The following is a 20430-nucleotide window of genomic DNA, read 5'->3' as shown; positions in this document are numbered from 1 at the left end:
ATATATACACACAAATGTATATTATATAATGGTGATATTTTTGTATAATGTGTGTTTCTATGTATGTATATATGTGTGTATATATGCATGTGTGTATATAATATATGGACATGTTAATAGTGATAACACTTTTGACAAATTGTAGCATCCTTTAAACAATAAGGGTAATCTAAAGATAAAAATGGGTCTAGTAATCAATTATAGTAAATACAGAATATAGTTTATAGCTTCAAAGATAAATATTACTGGTTTCCCTCATGTCCATATTTCACCTTACAGTCCCCTCTCTTAGTCTGGATTCATGCTTAAATCCTTCCTATTCTCTTGAATTAAGTCTGCTTCAATTCTGGTGAAGATTAAGATACCTGTCTCTTAAAACATAAAATGCATATCTTCCTTGTCCCCAACCTGTACTGAGTTCAATATGTTTTTGTTGTTGGTGTTGCTGTTCTCATCCCTGTATGCATTGGTTACTCTTTAATGTTATGTTTTCTTGGCCCTCATTCATTTCTCTCCTATGGTGAAAGTGTCATATCTTATTTATTCATCATCAATTAGCTACTTAATATATTATAAATACACACATAAGGCATCACCATGCTCCTACTAATGGTGTCGTATGCTTAGACAAATACAATGGGAAGCGGCATATCCCTAAAGATATTCATGATAATGAGGACTTTTTTTTTGATATTTCTCTTTGAAATGGAGGATGAACATGCCCATATGAAATGAAAATTCTCAACATTAAATAGTCTCAGAAGGATTTTGAGTCACACTATAATGCCTTCCAGCCATTCAACAAGCTCTTATTAAATGTCTACTCTGTTGCTTGTGCTAATTTCATCAATGATTCCATCATAATTTATCTGGGAAAATATCACAATTTATTTGGAGAATGACGAAGCTTCCTAAGTGTACTTCAGTCAGTGTATTCCCAAGACTAATAGTGATATTCATTAAGTGGGAAACGCAACTAGAGTATGAGGCAGTGTCAAAATATGTTTATAAGCCTAGTAAATATTGCCGTTGGCACAGCTGTAAAGTTAGTCATAATTTAGGCTGATAAAACAGCATATTGGACAATTGTAACAAGTATTGAACTTTTTCCATTTCTTGCTATCATTTTTCTCCCTTACCTCCTGTATCAGCAATGCCATATTCACAATGCCTATAGAGATGACAAATATGCTGATATAATTATCCATCACAAAATACGTCAGGTTTACCATTTGGGGAAATAAACTAGAAAATTTATTCAGATACCAAAAGACTGAGTCCCAAAACCAGAAAGTGAAAGCCATCAGAGTAGTTATGACATTGGCACAGGTAGATAAAGTAGAAAGCACCCACATTCTCAAGCCTTTAAAGCAGAACAGGCTACCTCAGGCAAAGGTCCTCCTCTCCCCACTCACAGCAACCACCCAGCGTCCTGGAAGAGCGCTCCCAGCAGCTCTGGCCCCTGGCAGTGCTCAGCCGGAGTCCTAACTCAAAAAAAAAAAAAAAAAGGCAACTGCCCCCAACTGCCAACCACAGGACTGTTAGCCCGGCTTTTTTTTTTTTTCTTCTTGCTCTGCTATGTCAGCACATCCATGGGGCATGGGAGATCTTTAAATCCCATAACCCTTACACCTCCAAAATTCTGGGACCTTCATTTTTACCAAATATTGTAGGGCTATAACCACACTGGATCATTTTGAAGTGTTCTTCCATTTTGGGAAACTCACAAAATTATCCTGGTGACATATTTTTATATTCTAAAAAAATATTCTTATGTACCTATTTGTTCAGAATTACTTCATATGGCCTAGTTCCATTATCACATCTCCTGTTAGAAGGAAGAAAGGAATCTAAGCAAAAAATTTTGCAAACTTTGCCTGCTCTCCTTTCAATAATATGTACTGATGGGTGAAGTCAAGTTAATATAATATCAATTTATTAAGTACTTTGCTAAGCCCTGAGAATATAAATAAAGACAAAAACAGTTTCTTGCCTCAAGTACTTCACAATCTAATGGGGGAGAAAACACACACACACAGAAACCTAGAGGTAGGTCACATAGGTGTCATACAAAATAAGTCAGAAATTTTTCATAAGGTAAATAAACCATGAAATAACTCAAGACAATTGAAATCTAGGAGGTTGGCATTATCTAAGCATAGTACTAGAAGAAGGACAGTGCTTAACATATAGTAGGCATTAAATATTTTTATTTATTTATTCATTCAAAATTGCCAATTTGAAATAATCTTCTTGAAATAAGGGATACTAATTCCTAGTAAATAGTGAGTAAAATGTTGGTTGTCACCTTATTTAAAAATTAACAAGTATAAAATTTCCTTATCTTATATTTAAGAAAATAAAGTTTAAATAAAAATATTTCTCAATTTGTAGAAAAACCTAGAAAATGAAATATCTTGCTTGTTGATGGAGGGAGCATAATTGTTCTTACAGAATTACATGAAAATTTTATATGATGCCTTTCATTTCATATTACAAATTTGAAACAAACTCATTAAAAGTTCATAATTGAGGGGCGGCCAGGTAGCACAGCGAGTAAGATCACCGGCTCCAGTGTCGTGATGACCTGGGGATCGAATCCCGTGCTCAAACACTTAGTACCCACCCAGAAACACCTGGACGTGTAACCTTGAGCAAGTTACTTAACCCCAATTGCTTAGGGGTGTCCGGGTGGCTCAGTGAGTAAGAGCACTGGCTCCAGTGACGGGATGACCTGGGGATCAAATCTGGCCTCAGATACTCAGCACCACACCCAGAAATAACTGGCTGTGTGACCTTGAGCAAATTACTCAACCCCGATTGCTTTAAAAAAATAAAAAAAAGAAGTTCATAATTGAAAAAATCCACAAGATTTTGTTCATTTTCTCATTTTTAATCTGTTGATATTAAAATAATTCTCTTTTGTAATGTCTGCAATTGATGAGCGACTGACAACAATAGCATGAACCTAATGGATGGTAATCATCACTAGTGTTAGTAGGAAATAAGCTTTTTAATAGAAACTCATTTTATAAATGGCTGATTTATTAGTAAATACTGTTATGGTATTACTCTTATTTCCATGCAGGTGAGGGGTACCCAAATATGCATTATTAAATACCAAATTCACCAACTAGTAATGTTTTGGAAGGAGTTGCAAAGACATTTAAGGAGAAAGAAGTCAGAAAGAGTAGAACCAGTCAAGTAATTAATTTTTAATCTTAGGACCATATGGGATCAAGCAGTTACTAAATGTTGTAATGGCAATCAAAGTAGTACTTTGCTGCTTTTTTCAGTAACTTGAGTGCCTTTGAGCCTCACATTTGATTGTATCAAAAGTCTTAGTTGGAAACAGTATACATTATGCTGTCCTTAACAGGCCTAAGAGACCTTTCCTGTCCTTAATAGGCCTAATGTCATCACATGGCACCCACTATGGGACGAAATTTCCAAAAAGAGTAGAACAAGAAGGGTGGACCAGGAAGGAGCAGAGCAGAGCACACCTCAAGCAGAGCTGGGCCCAAGAATAACTGAGAGGGAGAACACCTGTGATTTCATCACTCTCTCTGTCTGTTCTGTCTTTGTTGATTTTACTTTGTCAGAACGAAGAATTCTGTCTGTTGAAAGAGGATTTTATTGCTGCTACAGAAACCCTGAAAGAGGACTTTACTGCTGTTCCAGAAGTCCTGGGACTTTACAGTTAATTTGTGTTTTATTTCTCAGAAAGAAACCTTCTCTGTTGATTTGTGTTACTTGGTCAGACAAAAAGTGAATTGAAATGATAGTGCCAGCAATGTGTGTAAATATTGTTGTAGTTCTGTTAAGCTTTATCTTCCTAGAAACAGAAACTTTGGAGAGCTTGGAGTGGAGCAGTAAACTGGGATATGAAACAAGAGTGCAGTGTTGCCTACCTATGAATACAGGCAAGAGTTGGAAGTGGTCAATCTGTGGAAGAGAAGCTGTGGAGTTTGGAAGCTACCCTTGAGTTAAAATGAAAGAAGTCTTTACTTGGGTGCTCTGTGTTGACTGATGAGATTATGACTTACTGTGACCTAGGGGTGGGTGGTGTTTCTACTTTCTGCTACCCTCTAAGCAAGATTGGCTTAAGGATGACTGGAAGCTAGCCTCCAGTCAAGATGAAAGAAGACTTTACTTGGAATAATAATGTATATTCAATATACATTATTATTGTATATTATTACAATAATATTGTGATAATAATGTAATTTGGTCCTTTTGAATTGGCAAAGCTAACAGGTACTTAGCAACTACTTTGAAATTAATTAGATGGAGCCTCAGTTGAGAAACAAAAGGTATGAACCCCTGTTGCTGACATAACAGGAAGTTGCTGATGTAACAAGAATGGGCAGAACAAGGAGAAGCTAATAGGTAAAAAAGGAGAAGCGCTATCTGGAATTTCAGATCTTCTTGTATCGAGTTTCTGGAAGCTGCAGCAGAGAGGCCCAGGCTGGAGAGAATGATTTTTTTTTTTCATTTTGAGAACCTGGATGCAGTGATTTTGATTCTGGGAAACAACTGAAACTTCTGCTGAGTCTGAGGGCCAGCCAAACTGCTGAGGATTTCCAAGGACCAGCCACAGCTGCAGAAGACTGAAGAAAAATGACTGTGGTGCTGGTATTTTGTCTGTTTGTGACTTTTTTTAAGCCTTGACTTCCCAGGAACAGATACTGTGAAGGACTTAAGGTGGACTAGACACTGTGAGCTTCAGAGTGGAACAGGAACTGCGCAGAGAGTTGGACAAGAAACTGGGAGCTGTCTGCCTTTGAACCCTGATGACAGTTTGGTGAATCCAAGTAACAACCATAGAAGGGGATCCATGGAAGGTAAAAGCCTGCCTTGAATCAAGATGAAAAGACCTCTCTGTGAATACTGAGTACTGACTGATGAAATTGCCTGAGTAATGATTTTGCTTTGGGACTTACTTCTGGAAGAGTTGTGTGATTTGGCCAGATGGGACTCTGGGCAGCTGTTGAGCCCTCTGACTTTGAAAACCCAGATGTTGGTGCTTCCCTCTCTAGTAACTACCCCCCTGGGTAGAACATTTCTTTAGTCAATCACAGATTCCTTAATTCAATCACAAAGTATAATCACAAATAAATTACAATCCCATTAGTTACTATTCAACAGAAAATAACACAATTCAGCAGACAGGGCTTCCAGCTATCTGACCATTACATCCATACCTAGTTAGTTACCAGAGAGGGAAGCACCGACATCTGGGTTTTCAAAGCTCTTACCTCAGCAGTTTGGTTTCTCCTTGGAAGCTAGCCTCCAGTCAAGATGAAAGAAGACTTACTTGGGTACTCTATATTAACTACTGAGATTGTAATTTGTAATGTAATTTGATCCCTTTGTGTTGGAAAAGCTAACAGGTCACCATGATAACTTTGTTGTGGTCAGGTTCTTGTTTGTGGTTTGCTCATTTCCCACCTTATTTCTTCATTTGGGAATTTATCTTAATGTTTAATTCTGCTCCTGTTGTGTTTTCCTGGAGGGTGCAGTGGGGGTGGGGACAGATAAGTGTATTTCCAAGCTCTCCATTTGTTTTTTATAGTACTTCCTCTGAGCTATTATGGGGTGGTTGATATTTCTTTTTTGATGCTTCCAGTGTGCTTGTGATCTGGGAAGAAGTGTGGTTACTGCTCTCTTGTTCTGCACTCTGGTCTTTACCCAAGATGGGCGCCTTATTCCTTCAGACTGAAAATGATCCAGGTTCTCAGGGCTTCCGCTCTTTTTTTTTTTTTTGAGGGTGAAAGGCAAGGCAATTGGGGTTAAGTGGCTTGCCCAAAGTCAGACAGCTAGTAAGTGTCAAGTGGATGGCAGGTCTCATATGAGAAGGTGAAATAAAAGGGTTACATTAAGAAATGTGTACAAGAGACAGGGGAACATATAACTGACTAGAACTTTTAACCTTAAAATAGATTTTGTCAAGAGGGGAGGAAAATGATGAACCCAGAAGAATGTTGTCTTTGCTTCCCTGACCTGAATCCCATCAAAGGAGAAGGAATGACTGGGTTCTCAGAGGCAACCATCAACCAGGGAGGGTATGAAGAAACATAAAGTCAAAGATAAAAATTTGTCATTTTGAAAAATCAGGACAAAAGTTGCCAAAAAGAATGGAGCTAATGACTCATGACAAAGGTTGACCATCAGATATTTTTATGAATTAGTATTGATAAGAGTGAAGCCTGATAGGGAAACAGAAAAATACAAAACAGAAGAATCTAGTAAACTAAACCAAATATACACAGAAAAAGTAAAGAACATGGATAAATAACTAAAAATCCCAAAAAAGTAAGGAAGTTCAAATTGAATAGAAAAGAATTTTGAATGTAAAGAGAAGAGAAAAGGGAATGAAATAAATGAATTTTTTGGAAAGGGGAGCCACATAACAATGTTTCTTAAGTTAAGAATTTGGTCAACACACACACACACAAACACACTTGAATAATATACATATCTGGGCAAAAATGAAAATGGTCACAAAGAGGATTACCATATAAATTATATATATATATATAATATGTATGAATATTTAAATATATACCAATCAAAAGGAATAAGAAAGTTTCAATAGTATAAGAAAATAGGAATAGAATGGGTGGAAGACTGGGGAAAGAGATTAGTATCAAAGTAATGGAAATAAAACTGATAGGCTAAAAATGCTCACAAAAGAGCAATGGGATAACAATAAAAACAAAGGAAACAATACTGAAAAACAAAACTAATAACTGAACATATAAATAAATTAAACATTCAAGTAAAGTGAATTCCAGAATGAATAAGTAATCTAAAAATGAATTCCTTACTACATTTAAAACACACATCTGAAAATAAACACATACATAATAAAAAAAGGAAGCTAGAATGATATTTAATCTAATGATTCCCCCCAAAGTAATAGTCATAATCATGATCTTAGACAAATCCAAAAGGAAAATTCACAGCATGGGGAAAATAGTAAGTAACTACATTATATTTAAACATGACAGACACTTGAATAATATTACAATGTATAGCATTCAGATAAAGCCAGGGAAATTTCACTAAATTGCAAAAAGATAATGATAGTAAGACACTAATTGTGGGCTACAATCATATGTTATCAGAAAAATGGGGATATCTATAGTGGAGGAAGAGATAAACATGACAGAAAATAATATAAAATTTGAGTCAAAGTTTTATGGTATGTCTAAACAGGTACATTAAAGAACACAAATGACTTCTTGGTACCTTCCTAAAAATAAAAGATGTGAAAGGTAAAAGAGAATGTATAAATAGGTATAAAACCAGAATAGTAAATATACATGATAAATATACACATAAAATGATGCAATTAAAATGGTAATCAGGATAAAAACAATTTTATAGATAGAAACTTTAGTGAAGACTTAATAATGCACCCACCCAGAAACACCTGGCTGTGTAACCTTGAGCAAGTTACTTAACCCCAATTGCTAAAAAAAAAAAAAAAGAGGTACAAGAGCTTATCCAGGGTTCTTATTGCTAAAAATTGAAATATATCAAAAATAATTAATGATTGTGTGAGAATTATTTAAACCAGTTCAAAAAAGGTGAACAAAATAGAAGAAAATAAAATGTATCTCATATGAAAAACAAGTGCACTGCAAAACAAATCAAGGAGAGATAATTTAGGAATCACGGGACTATTGAAATCTATGAACACAAAATAAAGAGGATCTTTAAATAATATTTAAAGAAAACTTGCTCTCTGCTCAGTTAAGAGAAAGGGTTGGAGAAAAACCTAACATACATCAAATGAACACAAAATATCAGGGGAAACAATCATGATTCAGATAAGGCAAAACAATAATAAATTGTTATAAATTTTAATATGATATCTAGATAATATATAGTTTTTATTTTATTTTTTTTAAAGCAATTGGGGTTAAGTAACTTGCTCAAGGTTACACGGCCAGGTGTTTCTGGGTGGGTGCTAAGTGTCTGAGCCCGGGATTCGATCTCCAGGTCTTCTCAACACTGGAACCGGTGCTCTTACTCGTTGTGCTACCTGGCCGCCCCTAAATATATAGTTTTTATAGTTTGAAAAGCCCTTCACAGATATATTATTTGATTCTCACAACACTATAAAGAGATAGATTTTCATTTCTATATCTCCAGTTGAGAAAATTGAGGAAGACAGAAGTTCAGTTGCATGCCTAGGGTAATATATATTAAGATATGTCTGAATTTGGATCTCAACTGAGATCTTCCTAAATTTAGTGTAGTGCTCTATTTACTTACTTTCCCATCAACATTTTGTTAAAAGAATTATGAATAATAATTTTAATATGTACCACAATTGTGCCAAATAATATAGTACCTGAAAATTTAAATTAAAAGTTATACAAGTTAGAGAGATAGATAATAAAACTATAATACTGGAAGACTTCAATTCTTTGAGAGAGAGAGAGAGACAGAGAGAGAGAAAGAGAGAAAGACACACAGAGAGAGACAGAGACAGAGAAAAGAGAAGAAGAGAGGTAAGTAAAGGAGAGGAGAGGAGAGAAAAAGAGAGCAGAGGAGAGGAGAGAAGGGGGGACACATGGAGGAAAGGAACGAAGAAAAGAAGGAATGAACATGGAAAGGGAAGAAGGAAGTAAGGGAAAAGGAAAATGATTAGGGAAGGAAAATGGTGGGAAGCAGGGAAGGAAAATATAGGAAGAAAGGAAATGACAATAAAAAGAAAAGATACAAGAAAATACATAATTAGATAAGAAAATGAAGAAGTTCATATCTTGAATAGAATTTTTATAAAAGTTAGAATTCATGATTAATTAAAATTAAGAATACAAAGTAGTATAATATATGTATATGTGTGCATGTGTATATGTGTGAATATGCCTATGTGAGCTGTGCATGACAACTTGCAAAAATGGATTAGAACCATGCAACCAATAAAAAAGTAATTTTATTTAAAATTTACTGACCATAACTTAATAAAGATAATAATTAACAAAGAGCACCTTTAAAAAAACAGCAATTAACAGGAGAATGTGTGTGTGTGTATCCCAAAAATGTGGTGGATAAAAGAACAAAATAGAGAAGTGAGAGATAATTTCACTAATGATAATAGCAGCAATGAGATAACATATGACATTTTGAGGAATGAAACTAAGTCAGGGATAAAAAAAAAACCAAATGCTAAATATTTTCTCCAAGCAAAAAGGACAGATCAATTCATTGGGACTGCTACTTAAGAATAATAGAAAACCAGCAAATTATAAAACCCAATTATGAACCAAAATAGCATCCAGCAACTTAAAGACTGACACAATTTAAGGCAAAACCCCCAATATTAATAATAATAAAACTGAGTTTATTTTAAAGAAAACTAGAAAAAATATATTACACTAATTAAAAGAAAAAGGAATGACAACCTACCAGTATCAAATATCCAAAAGGAGAATTGTCAAAAAAATTTTAAAGGATATTATATTTAAAATGTGTTACCAATTATGTCCCTCAAAATCTACAACTTCAATGAAATGTATTCGTTCTTATAAAAATTATGAAGTAACCAGATTTTTTTTAGTAACCAGATTTTTAAAAACTAAGAATTACATAATTTAAACAAACTAGTCTCAGAAAAAATAATTTGAACAAGCCATAATTGAATTCTCAAAGAGGGGGAAAACAGTTGATAAATTTACAAGCAAATTATATTAAACATAAAAAATAATTACAATATCATAAAATGTTTGCAGAAATAACCAAGAAGAGATCCTACAAAATTCCCCTTTGATATCAATATAGTCTTGATATTTAGGCCACACAAGTCTAAAAAGAAATATAAAATTATAGGTGAATTTCCATAAAGATTATTAATATAAAAATGTTAAATAAATATTAACAAGGAGATGAGGACTGTATATATTTGCATTTGAACTCTACAAAGTGTTTAAGGAATAATTAATCTCAATATGATATAAATAATTTGAAAAAAAAGGTAAAGAAGGAGTTCTACCAAGTTGCTTTTATGAAACAAATATGGTTTTCATAAGCAAACAAAAGAGAACAAATACAGACAAAAAAAGAACCAAAATAAAACTCTATACTAATTTATTTAATCGATGTCAAAGCAAAATTATAAGAAAAAACAAAACACTAGCAAGGAGATTATAGCAATATGTCACAAATATCATACATGATGGTCAGGTGGGATTTATAACAGAAATGCAGAGCTGGTTCAATATTAGGAAAACTATCAGTATCATTGACCATATGAATAACAAAAATAACAAAATCTCTTTTTTTGAGGTCTTCCATTATTTCTTTTTGGGCTTGAGAGCCTTCTCATTTTTCTTTGGGGTTTTGCCTATAGGTGTCTTGATATTATTGCCCTCTTTTGAGTTTTTTCTTGATTTTCCCTGTTACCCTAACAACTTTCTATGACCATATTGTTTTTGTTGTTTTTATGGTAATCTTTCTTTGGTCTTTTTTTCTTTCTTTTAAATTTGAATTCTGCTCCATGGTGGAGGGGGCACTATCTCAGACTTCTTGTGCCTAATAGGACCTGGTTGTTTACCTGAGGTTCATAGGGACCCTCCTTTCTGGTACTGGGCTGAGGGTGTATGGTGGGGGTTGGCTAGTACTGCTATAGGCCATTGGAGTCTGGCAGCTTACCTGGTGCTGAGCCAGGATCCTAGTGCTTGTGTCTGGTATGTGCTGAGGCTGGTGGGCTATATACACTGAAGCACATAGTAGTCTGACTTCTGTTGGCTGCCTGTCTGCTCCAGGCTATGGTGAAGCAAGTGGTTGAGGGCAGAGCTGGTGTGTTAGCCTATTTGCTTAGGCACTGGTAGGGTTGGAGTCTACCAGTTTTCCTGAGGCCATGCTGAAGCATATGGAGTTCTGGAACTGTAGAATGGTATATTGATGGGGAGATAGCCTTCAAACCTGGAAGAACTAGAATCAAGTTCCTTTTCTAATATGTATCAGCTTTTAGATTCTGAGCAAATCTCTTAACCACTCAGTACATTAGGCAACTCTCTAAGACTATAAATGACAGAGAAGATAATTTAATTGAGAGAAATTTTTAATAATGTCATTTTAGAAATGGATTTTCTGCTTATGTATTTTTTGTTTATGGAAGATGCACCTTCCTTTCCTTAATCTCATTCCATTTAATTGTAAATATGCCCAAGTATTTGCATTTTCTATTAATTTGAATTCTTCCATTTTTTTCCAATTGGACTGTTTTTTTCCCTTTTCCAAGTCTTTAACCTCATACTGTATTTCTAAACTTCTAAGAACTATTTTACTGCCTTATGTTATTTCTTTGTGTATTCTTAACATTATGCAATGACTCACTAGAAAACTATCATTTCATTTGCTAATACAATGTAAAAGGAAAATAAAATGACAGGTCAATGTCTAATGCTATAAGAAGTTAGGCATTTATGCTCCTGGCTTATTATTAAATTATTTACTGATTGGTAAAATTAAAGGACTAAGTGTCATAGCAACTTATAAAGTACTATATGTATTATTTTAATGCATTTTATTCACCTAAGACTTATTCCTCCATATGTGACAAATGTTTGCCTTCCTGCACTGCTTATTATAGATTTGAAATATCTCCTAACTACATTAACCTCAATTTTGTGTTCATTCTTTATTCAAATGCACACTTACACACACACACACACACAAACACACACACAGCCTGGCCTTGGCTAAAGAGCTAACTGGCAAAGCAAATAATATGCTAGGCTTGGGTCAGAAAGACCTAAATTCAAAGTTGGCCTTAAACACTTGTTGCACCTAATATGGTACCTTGAACAAGTCAATTAATCTTGGTTTGACCCAGTTGCCTCATATATAAAATAGTGTTAATAATGGCACCTAATTCCTAGGATTGTTGTGAAGATAAAATGAGATAATATATGTAAAGTGTTTAGCATAGTGCCTGGCTGTGATATAAATGTCAGTAATTTAGCATCCTCACCATAATCATCATTGTCATCATCATCATCATCATTATCATCACCATCATCATCATTCATATACACATACATGCATTAAGTATACTTATACATTTTTTGCATGCATATAATATGTACTACTTATTTGTAGGCATGTATGTATTGACATATTATATAATCTAAATTTAGATGCTTGGGATTAAACCTAGCCTCATTTTCACTTTCAAAATGATAACAAAAACAAAAATGATAGTTTATTATTATTGTTGCTGTTGCTGTTATTATTATAGATAACACTTAAATAGTGCTTACTGTGTGTCAGGCATTGTGTTAAGCATTTTATTATCTCATTTGATCCTATAATAACCTCAGGATGTAGCTGCTATTATTATTCCCATTTTACAGATGAAGAATCAGGGCCACAGAGAAGTGAAATGATTTACCCAAGGTCACACAGCTAATCAGGACACATTATCAATCAAATTCAGAAGATGAATTTAAATTCAGATCTTCTCACTCCTGACCAAGCACTCCATCCATCGTGCCATCTATTTGGAATACCTTTTGCCTTTACACAGGGTTAGATCATGTGGGCTTATGTGTAGATGTGTCTTTTACATACTCTCTCTGTGTGTCTCTCTGTGTCTCTCTCTTGGTCTCTGTCACACACACACACACACACACACACACACAAACACACCCCTTTATCAAAGAGAAAAAGCCCCATAGATAGTTTGGCAGTGGGTCTCTGGATTTCTAGCTAATCTAGGATAGAATTCATCATCTTTAAGCACAAGCTTTTTGATACAAAAAGTGGTAAAAATCTTTAAAACATTGATGTTAATTCATTTTGACCAGAATTCATGTAAGCATTTACAGATTTAAGTTAGCAGATAGATTCCTGTTTTCTCTAATTTTTATTTTCTTGAATGTGTTTTTCAGTCCCATTGTTTCTAAATAAACACTGCTTTGGCATATTACACATGGACACATTTAAAAAAACTATGCAGTATGGGTAAAATAGAATAACCTTTAAAGTCTCTGCCAACTGGCAATGAAATGAACCTTCAAAATCATTGTTTTCCCTTTCCTGAAGGACTCCCTGAGGATTACATTGAAAACAATTCTGTCTTGCTGTCTAACACAGTTCATATATCAACTCCAACATACAGTGACACAAGAGAACTCCTGTGGTGTATTACCCTAGATGATACACACTGTACATTCAAAACACAATCTCAGGATTCATGTCCTACATAAGCAACATGTATGTTACATTCCCAACTTTGACTACTCTGACATAATGATATGCCATTGTTCTAGTTGGGCCTGGGGGAGAGACTGGACAACATGCTCAGAGTCTGACTCTAACTTTTCACACTTTTTAATGAATGTTTATATACTGTCTTTGATTCCGCAGTTCTTTAATTTGATAAACAACAGAAAGTAACATTGGCACTTGCTTTGCCATATTAAGTTTCACACCTTTGAAGGCAGAGTGGGCAGCAGATGTGCTATTTAAGGCATTGTACTAAAAACTCTCTGTTCCTACTTTTTTTTAAGAGTTAATGAATTCTGTTCTATTATCTCTTCATGGATGTAAACTTTCATTTGAATGATGATTGTCACTACTGTTGTTTTCAGAAAGTGGTTCTCTTATTTAAACAGCTGATTCTTTAGATTATTCTTTATCACCTGCCACTCTCAAGTAACTTCTGCCAGTAGGTCAATTGTGTCCATTTTTCAGATGAAGAGCAAATGTGCTTATGTTAGTAAATGTGAGACTTCTATAGAGTCTTTTTATTTGCAAAATATGTATGTAACTGAGCTGTATGCTGAACAAAAGGCAGAAAAAAAGCATCATGTACTTCAGAAAGTTTTAGTGGAAACAAGCCTATTTCATTGAATGTAGGCTTCCATTTTTTGATTTGTAGGCAATTGAAAGATGAATACTTAAAGCCTATTTGAAAATTCTTTCTCTATGGTTCATTATATATTTAATACTTTTGAATAGAAATGGAGTAATTGAAATACATAAGTACTTTACAACAATCTTTCTAGTTTGTAATTTTACCTCCTTTGATTAATTGTGTGTGTGTGTGTGTGTGTGTGTGTGTGTGTGTGTGTGTCTTGGCTGGAAGTCTTTGTTCAAACCTGCAAGGACAAAAAACTTATTCACTGAATTGTATTATTTCCCATTCTCCATTTATATACATGGGTGACATTCACCTCAAACCAAAGGGATATCAGAAGGTTTTCATAGGAAAAATGAACATTCACTTTCAACACCTGGACTTATTTTGTACATGGATATTTAAAAGAAAAACCCTCAAAGATAGTCTTATCTATTCCAAATCATCTGGAATCCCAAAATCTTCCTCCACTACTCTTCCACAGATTGGAAGTAAAAGTGATGAGAGCAGAAGAGGGAAGAGAGGGAAACCCAGAATAGCCATATTCCTTAAACAGAGATCCCCTAAGTTCCCACAGAAACAATGAAGACTGTTCACACTGGAAATGAAGATTTTGGTTATGAGTTATAAAATTTCTTCCTTCATTAAGGCATGTAGGTAAAGTTCTCAAACTTTTTTTTTCAATAGCTTACTTACAAGTTATGATCTACTTATGATAATGTTTCTGAATTAAGAAGCAGGTCTTGTTCTTTTGCAGAACAAGTGAGTCAGAAAAGTCTTTATTGCCTAAGAGAAATGGATGAATGACAATAGTATCAGTATAATGTATCCCCAAACTGTTTTTATGTTGTCTTGTTGTTAGTGTGTGTTTTAATACATAAACTAGGGGAAGGAAAAGAGTAGATCTGATTTATTGTATTCTTCTCAAGGCCTGAATCTAACTTTCTCTGTGTCATCATTTCTAATTTCAGATCATTCACTTCTTTGTACTTACTGTGTTTAGGGATTCTTTATTCCCTTTTCTTAAAGATAATAGTATTTCTCTAGATGGAAAATATATACATTCCATTTACAGACATAGCTATGCTCTGCAAAACATTGTCTCAACCAATATAATTTCAAAATAACATTATTGATATATTATAACCAAATCCCACTGTAATGTCACAAAACCATGCTGTAATACCATATGGTCAATTGCCTGAGACACAGTGGATATTTGGCATACATCCAATTTGGCACTTGAGCCCTTGTACTGTTAATCTCCTGAGAATCAATGTCCTTACTGTCCTAATTATAACATTGTTCCTGTGGAACTAACTGCCCCCTGTAATGTTACTTCCCCCAAGAACATGTTTTGTTTGCTTGCTTGTTTTTGGTGTTTTTTTTTTGGTGGAATAAAATAATACAGTCTTTATTTACAAGTTTGCATTAAAGAATTTAGTTTAATGTAGCCCAAGAGACTTCTTACAAAATGAAACCATCCTATACAAGGGAAAAAAAGAACTAGATCTAATATCAACATATATGCAAATGAGTTTTGAAAGAAAATTAGTTATTGGATATATAAAAATTTCCTATTAATTTTACAGGATCATGGAGTTTCTCAAATAACTGATTTTGAGAATTAAATGTATTTGCTCTGCTTGGCTTTAAAAGCAGCAGAGTATAAACAAAAGAAATAAGTAATCAGTGTCATAAGATGTTAGAGGTCCCCACAGACAGGTATCAGATGGAATCAAAGTATATTAAAGTTTGAAGGTGAAGAAAAATTCCCTTCTCTTCTGTTTCTGAAATTTAGCCTTTGTTTAAAGTCATCTAGTATATGAAATTTAAGATTTTTTTTATTTTTGAGATTTTTTGTGCCTTTTTGAAAAACTTATATCAAGTTAAAATATGCCTCTTTCTAACTTCAACCATTACTTGTCATTTTGCCCTCTGCAGTCAGACAGAAAAAAAAATATAACTCTCCTCCCTCATTGCAATCCCTCAAATAAAATGATTTCACTGAATTTTCCTTCTTTAGGGTGGACATCTTCATTTCCTTCAATAAATATTAATATAGTATCTCCTCTAAAATGTTCAGTATCATGCTTTCCAGCTTTGGACAAAGTTCATTAAATTGGTATCCTTCTTAAAATATGGTGTGTGGAACGAGAAATAGTAATTTTTTTTGTTGACTCCCTTAGACAGAGTTCAATAATATTGCATTTCCTTGTTATGGACACTTCCCCACTATCACCAATCTAAGATCACAATGGCTTTCATCTATTCAATATCTATCTATTTTTTTTTATCAGTTTATTCCTTTTCTACCTTGTCACATTGAAATTGTAATCCATTATAGCCAATAGATTTTTCATATTGTTTGGTCTAGCAATGTTTTTTTTATAGATTAAGAGTAACACTTTACATGTTTCCAGAGCTATAATTTGGAATTTAGGTACAGAGCTTCAGCTCTTTTGAAAAGAAGCAGAGGGCGTTTTCTAAGATATGACTTTGACACTGCTTCATGATAGAAGAACCATGAAGCCAGGGAGTTTGAAGGAAGAAGACTGCAAGTCAGTTCTTACTCTAAGATCTTGGGACAGAGGGACCAGGATGTTCATAAATTTCAACAACAAGAAGTATATGTATAGGAGGAGCAAGGATTGGTGAATGCAGATCACAAAGAGAGGATTTGAGTTGGAAGTGTGTGTGTGGGGGGCAAGATAAGATCAACTGCTAGACCAGTTGATTAGGGAACAAGGAATACATTAATAATAACTTCTCCCATGAGCTAAGGGTATGAGAGGAAGAGCCAGTCTAATACAGTATATTAGATACCAAGTGGCATCTTTATAAACCCAGCATGTGGAGAGATGTAGTCAAAATGAAAGAGAAGAATGCCAGCCTAAGCCTTAGCCCCACTACCATCCCCCTGCACTAAAAAAACACAGAGATTTATACAATTCACCAGAGCAATTTCTCATCATAAAGTCAGGAAAAAGTCACAGTGAGTACTTTTAGTCCAGGATTTAGGGAAATAGTCTTAGAGATCTATGGACACTAGGGATAAGGTACGTCCAGAAGTACATGCAGTAAAATATTCCAGCAACCAGGGACTGAAAGATGTCTGAGAGAGGGCACCAGAACAAGAAGCATCAGAGAAGAAAGAAATCACATGGTATCCCTGAATCAGTGTTGATAGGAAGAACAGGTGCTGCCTGGCAGCTTTGTTGCTCAATACCCAATTATGATTTGTTGATCCAGGACAGATAGAAAAGATAACTAACATGGACCCTATCTATAATTAGCAAGGAACTAGAAAAGGACAGCAAAATACAGCTCAATGTCTGATCCCAGGTATAGAGCAGTGGTTCAGTTCTAGTCTTCAGTCTAGTGTGGAAGTCTGCAGTGGAATAAACAAGGCAAGAGTTCCTCACTAAAATGGAAGCAACAGTTCAGTTACTATAAATCTGCACTACCTCCCAGCAAACTATTAATGGCCAAGTCTTGTAGCTAAAACCTACAGATGAGGTAAGCCAACAGAGGAAACCTGGTCCAGGAACTTGTAGAGCTCAAACCAACAGGGCAATAAACAGACTTTTTCAACTCCCCTGTCACCCTGAGATAACATAACTTGGGAGCATTGAAAATTCATACATACACCCCAACCTGAGCTGTGAAATCATTAGGAGAGAAGAGGAAAGAAGCTTCGATAATATATGCCTTTAAGAAATGCAGTCTGGGAGAGGGAAGGGGGGAGGGGAAGCCAAATGGTGGAGTAAAAGCAGAGTTCCACTCCAGTTCTTCCAAATAACTGTAAAAAGTATTCTAGAGCAGAAGAAACCACAAAATGACTTGTGGTCTCTAGACTTCTCAACACCCAAACTCCAAAGACAACTGAGAAATTCAGGAGGAAAGGTCTGTCAGACCTGTGTGAGAGAGACATGACCCAGCCCTGAACACAGCCCTAGGGGGGCAGTGGGGGAAGGCAGTAGAAGAGCTGTGACTGCTTCCAGAGTTCTAGGGCCACAAGATGGTAGTGGGATTGAGATGCTGGTAAGAGGGGGATTACAGGGATCTCTTTGCTAGCACTGAGGCAGGTTTCTCTTGTTGTGCCCTTGTTTTGATATGAGTTGAGTCCTTGTGGTGGTCCTGGGGCAAAGAGGAGTGCCAACCTAGCAGAGCTTGTGGTGTTGGAGGAGAGGGAATCTTCTTCACAGTTCCAAGGTGGAAAAGAGTGCTTGTGGTGACTCACAGACCACATCACAGAAAACACCACTCCTTTGATTGTACCACCTTCAAAGAGGTGAAAATTAACAGTTCCCTAGAAGTATCTCTGAAAAAAGCTGCACAAGTCCCCTGAAACTTGGGATAGAACACCTCCCACACTGGAAGCAGAGTCCTATCTCAACAAAGAGCTAAAATGTCAAGTAATTGACTGGGAAAATGACCAAAGAGTGGGAAAAAATCAGAACATAGAATCTTAATTTGGTGACAAGAAAGATCAAACATACAACAGAAGAAGACAACAAAGTCAAAGCTCTTAAATCCAAAGTCTCCCAGAAAAAAAAAAAACAATTGGTTGCAGGCCATGGAAGAGCTCAAAAAGTATTTTGAAAATCAAGTAAGAGGCCCCTCCTGGTGCTGCCTGCCATCTACCTTGGCCTTCCTGTGGCCCCATCACCCCCATCCCTGAAGTCTCTGCACAGTGGCCTGTGCTTAGTTTTATCAAGTATCTGTGGAGAAGGCCACAAAATATATGACAAATTGTCCTACAAAATTGCTGACAACCTGGCTGCCTGGGGACACAAGATCCTGGTCATAGCAGAGAATGAGATTCCTGACCTGATGAAACTTCAAGAGTATTCCATCTCCCAGCCACTGGAGGGTGCCAGGATTGCTGGTTGCCTACTCATGACCATGGAAACAGCTGGTCTTATTGAGACACTGGTGGCCTAGGGAACCAAGGTACCGTGGTCCATTTGCAACATTTTCTCCACCCAGGACCATGCAGCAGCTACCATTGCCAAAACTGGCATTCCTGTACATGCTTGGAAGGAGGAGACCAATGAGGAATATCTCTGGTACATTAAGCAGACCTTCTATTCCAAGGATGGGCAAATGTTCAACATAATCCTGGATGATGGTGGGGACATCAACAATCTAATTCACACCAAATACCCTAGCTCCTGAAGGACATCAGAGGCATCTCAGAGGAAACCACCACACATGTCCAAAATCTATACAAGATGAATATCAATAGAGTTCTGAAAGTACCAGCCATCAGCGAGAACCATTCTGTTACCAAGAACAAGTTTGAAAACCTGTATAGCTGCTGTGAGTCCCTCATTGATGGCATCAATTGAGCCACAGATGTAATGATTGTAGGCAAGTTGACTGTAGTGGAGGGCTATGGTGTGGGCAAGGGCTGTGTTCAGGTCATTTGAGGCTTTGGTATCCAAGTGATCATCAAAGAGATAGATTCCATTCATGCACTGTACACCCCTATGAAGGGCTATGAAGTGACCACCATGGATGAGAACTGAAAAGAGGGAAACATATTTGTCACCACAACAGGATTCATAGGAATCATTTTCAGAAGGCACTTTGAGAAGATGAAGGATGATACCATAAGCGTGTGTACACTGACCGCATTGATGTGGAAATAGATGCAAAGTGACCAAATCAAAATTCTGAGGAGAAGGTGAACATGAAGTCTTAGGTGGACTGGTATAAGCTGAAGAATAGGTAGTGTATCCTCCTGCTGGCAGAATGCTGTCTAGTCATCTTGGGATGTGCTATGGGCCATCCAAGCTTTGAGATAAGCAATTCCTTTAGCAAACAGATGTTGACCCAGATTGAGCTGTGGACTCACCTAAACAAGTACCCTGTGAGAGTACACTTCCTCCCCAAGAAGCTAGATGAAGATGCAGTTGAGACCAACTCAGTAAACTGAATGTGAAGCTAACAAATCTTATGTAAAAATAGTCCCAGTCTGGACTCCCCAGAGGACCTCCTCAGAGAGGGTCCCTTCAACCCTGACCAGTATTGGTACTGAGTCTTGCCCAACTCAAAGATTCCAAGTTACCAACCACATTTTCTTGTCTTTCCAGCCCTTCCTGCCCAGAGTAATAAATGGTATCTGGATTTGGTTGGGCAAAAAAAAAAATCAAATAATGGAAGTAGAAGAAAAATTGGGAAGAGAAATGAATGATTCAGGAAAATCATGATAAACAAGTCAATGGCTTGTTAAGGAAACCACAAAAAATGCTGAAGAAAAAATTCCTTAAAAATAGTCTAACCCAAATGACAAAAGAGGTACAAAAACTAATGAGGAGAATTACTTAAAAAGTAGTATTGGCTAAATGGAAAAGGAGGTTCAAAATCTCACTGAAGAAAATAATTCTTTAACAAGTTATAATGGAACAAATGGAAGTTAATGTCTTTTTGAGAATTCAAGTAATTATAAAATAAAACCAAAAGAATGAAAAAATAGGAGACAATGTGAAATAAATCATTTGAAAAAAAAAACAACTGACCTGGAAAATAGAACAAGGAGA

At 35.7% G+C, this 20430-nt stretch overlaps 1 pseudogene; it reads left to right on the top strand.

Annotated features, from left to right (window-relative positions):
* LOC138153153 (adenosylhomocysteinase-like) overlaps nt 1-19852 on the top strand; it is an 87990-nt pseudogene extending 68138 nt beyond the window's left edge.
* Nucleotides 19853-20430: the final 578 nt, after the last annotated feature.

This window comes from Petaurus breviceps, unplaced genomic scaffold (assembly GCF_028583685.1).
Source record: "Petaurus breviceps papuanus isolate PSGF00001 unplaced genomic scaffold, PetGlider_PUasm1.0 90977, whole genome shotgun sequence".
Classification (NCBI taxonomy): domain Eukaryota; kingdom Metazoa; phylum Chordata; class Mammalia; order Diprotodontia; family Petauridae; genus Petaurus; species Petaurus breviceps.
This window is presented reverse-complemented; position numbering and strand designations above follow the sequence as displayed.